We start from the raw sequence: 4,016 nt of genomic DNA on the forward strand, positions 1-4,016 counted from the left end.
TACATGTTCACACAACAAATAACAATTGATTTATTTTGGTTAATTCATTAATCCAATAAGGCAATCACATGGATGGAAAGCTGGAGGAGATATTGTAACATTATTTTGGGTCAAAAACAAGAAAAAGACAGCTCATAAAGGAGGAAGAAAAACGTGCATCAAAGTGATTGCAAAGCTGGTCTAATTTGATTTTTCAGAACACTTTTTGGTTTTTTGCCCATAACTTTTGACTCAGGTGTCCAAATGAGCTATTCTTTAATGATCTAGAAAGGCGATAAAATTTCCTATAAATATATCTCTAATAGACATCTCCAGAAAAGGCTTTTAAGAGGGTCTAAATTGCTGTCCAAAGTTGGCATCATATTTATGTCCGAATTTTTACTGAAATTGTGTTGTGTTCTTCTTTGTAGATTTCAATTCTTTAGTTTGTAAAACTTATTTTTTTAGTTTGATTCAAGTTATTTTATGTTTATGAAAGTGTTCTTATACATAATCATGGTTGGTTGATCTCTTTCTTGAATCCAAATCAAGGATAATGGTGGTTGAGGTGAGTTCTTTAAGATATGAATGAATCTTAATGTTTATCTTCTCATTTTCTTCATGAATGTTTTATTATTTCAAGGAAATTTTAGAAATCATTTAGATAATGTTATAATCTTGAATTTTTATGCACAAACTTTAGTTTTGATATAGAGATTGTTTGATTTAATATCTTACTTAATATGAAAGTACTTATTCATTCTTAAGCAATAATCAATTTTTATTTTTTTAAACTTCATTGTAATGATCTAATATCATCATCGTTGATATTAGGTTGAGTTATCTTATATATGTTGAAGAAATCACCAATACATCACCATTAAAATTGATTTGGACCAAGACTTACTTTTCTTGTCATTTAAAATCTATTTACATTTTTTCATCTTTGAAAACAAATCCATCAATTATTTCCAACCAAGTTATTGTTAATTTAATTTCTCTTGAGTTTTTTTTGTTACCTAGCTTAATTTCCAGATCTAGCTCTCTGTGGATATGACCTCGATCTTACCGAGTTAATTGCTACATCGCACACTCGTGCACTTGCGAGTTAAAACAAGCCGATCATAAGATCATAAAACATGGTCAAGCATGGTTCGATCCCGGTTTTGTTGGATTATTTATTACTTTGGCACTCGTACATTTGAGAGAAGACATTAATCTTTTGATTGTGTCAATATTATAAAACATGCTTTAGTTAATGAGTTATTGATACTTCAAGTATAAAATCTTAATATAAAATCTTGATAAAAATACATTTTTAAGTACTAATCATCTCATAACTTTCTTCATTCATAATTCACAATATACTTTACTCAATTGTACATTCACATTAAAGTTTTCCATCATCCATATATTTACATACCTAACACAAAATTGAAAAATTTCTCCCCTGAACATCTATTTTGGCCAAAACTCAATACTCCCGTACCTCAAATTTTCTTTTCAAATTTATTTTATTTATTTATTTATCATTAAATTTCATATGTTTTCAAAATGACAACCAATGTTATAACTTCTTCTTCTTTCCATTTCTTATCACCTATCTTTAATTTCACAACTTGATTTAAATACCTCGAATAGATTCTCTACATCTAGATTTACATCTAGAGTCACTTATTCATGAGCACATAATTATATAACCAAAAATTTTTTCTCTATTTTCCTTCACTTGACCAAGACCTAATTCCTTATCCATTTTATATTCTTTTTTTTTTCAATTATATTTGAATTCCCCCCCCCCCTTTCTCTTGATTCACACCTAAAAAACCTTTAAATTTTTCCCCATTTGGACAACACTTATGTCCTTCCTTTTTCCTAAACTTTCTTCATTAATTTTTTATAATTGATATAGTTCCCTAATGTATTTCACTCTAGTTTATCACTTCATCACTTTCTTGCATTTCCCTCAAAAATTGAATCAAGAACCCTAGTTATTAATAAAAATTAATTGAAATTAAAGTAAGTTTGGTGGATTGAACACACCTTCCTTGTCATTTTGATGTCAAATTTCAAACTCAAAACCGGATCTCCACCTCAATCTCTATTTTCCTTCAATTTCTTCACTCTCTCTAGTGTTACACCCTCTCTCTCTCTCTTCACTATATATTCTAAGTTTGATGTTTATATCATGGTTTCGCTCTTTCAACTAAAGTATTTAAGTTTCCATGGTTTTGCTTAGATAAAAGGGACGGGAGAAGGTTTGAAATGGTGAAAGAACACTTGTTCTTCTTTGCTGATACTTTCGGGTGGCTTTAAAATGAAGAACAAAATGTTCTTCTTTAGAGTCAGCCTCCCATTTAAATGGGAGTTTACATGTTTCTCTCTCTTTCTCTTTCTTTTTTTTTTTTACAATGTACCGCAAATTATACTTCTCAGCACCAATAATTTTGTATATTTTTTTTTAATATCAATTGACTTTAAATTTTTATTTAAGATAAAACAATATTTTAGGAAGTTACTCATAAAATTTTAGTATGATCTAATGGTTGAATTGTGAGTTAAGTTTAATAACATAAAACTAGATATGAAGTAATTTTTACACAAAAAATCTGAATTTTTCAATGTTTTATTTTATTAAATCATTAATATTTTTATCTAATTCATTGAGTACTTTTATCCTTATTTATTATATAATTTTTTCTCAAATTTCATTCCATTCTAGGTTAAAAACTAAGCGATTGCACACATGTTTACACCGACGATCAAAGTCATTGGCATGCAAAACCATACATTAATTTGTTTTTTAAAAGAAATTCCAAAATAATTTTCTAAATATTTTCACCTGAATTTATAAAAATTCTTCAAATTTATCAAAATTTTTTTTTTACAAATCTATATTGTACCTTTTATGTTTACTTTATCATATTTCCTATATTTAGATGCATTTTTAATTTTAAATAAACTAGATCAAATTTTATTAAATTATATTTGAGAACATTGCTTTCTTTTTTTATCACTTCCATTTTGTTTTTATCTTCTTCTTTTTTTTTTTTTACTTTTCCATCATTTTCATATTTTTATTTTGAAGTTAACACGTATAAATTTGATTTCAAATTCCCAACATTCAAAGTTACATTTTTAATTCCAATACTCAATATACTCACTTAACATCATATTTTTCATTATTAATTTTATGAATTTTATTACATAAAAGTTCAAGAAAAAATTATTATGGATCATACAAAAAAAGTGTTCGTTGCAACTTCGACTTTTTAAATTTTGATCATTAGACATATGGTCAAAAATCTAGGATTTTTTAAACTAAAAAACCATTTTCAACATGTTACCATCTAAAAAATCAAACAAACACTCTTACAACTGTAATAAACCATTTTTTTTTCTAACTCAAACACTCATTAATTGGTCTAAAATGCAAAATTAAAAAAAAAATCTTTCTCAATCTGGATCTACATTTCCAACGAAATAATTTTTAAAAATACATCAATAAAACTTATCTAATCAAATAAAATTCATTAATACCAATATTTTGTTTTATTATTAGAATATGGTCAACTGACCATTTTCTCCTTTCTTTTTAATTTTTAATAATTTTTTTTATTTTCTAAAACTCTAAAACTAAAACTTGAAAAAAACACCAAAATAAAAAATCTCAAAATTAAAAAACCCTAAAACAAAGTCAACATAAAACATGGAGAATAAAGATAACCTTTTCATGCATATTTCAGTAGGCCACCATGTTTTCTCCTTTTCTTAGTTTGGTATTTATAAAAATTTATCTCATTAAATTAACCTCCAATCAAAGCTTTAATATTTTCAAAACCTTCGTTTTCAAGGAAACACAAAAAGAATATAAATTATCAACCGAAAAAAACATAGAAAAACAAAAAGGATGAAACAAAAAAAACTTGATGATTCAAATGAAGAAAAAAAAAAAACTATTGTAATCCCCATTGAATTATAAGAGCACGAAGGACATTACACTTTTGCATGTAAGAACATCATGTCTTTTAGTTTTT

The sequence above is a fragment of the Populus euphratica genome, unplaced genomic scaffold (assembly GCF_000495115.2).
Source record: "Populus euphratica unplaced genomic scaffold, PopEup_1.0 scaffold733.1, whole genome shotgun sequence".
Classification (NCBI taxonomy): domain Eukaryota; kingdom Viridiplantae; phylum Streptophyta; class Magnoliopsida; order Malpighiales; family Salicaceae; genus Populus; species Populus euphratica.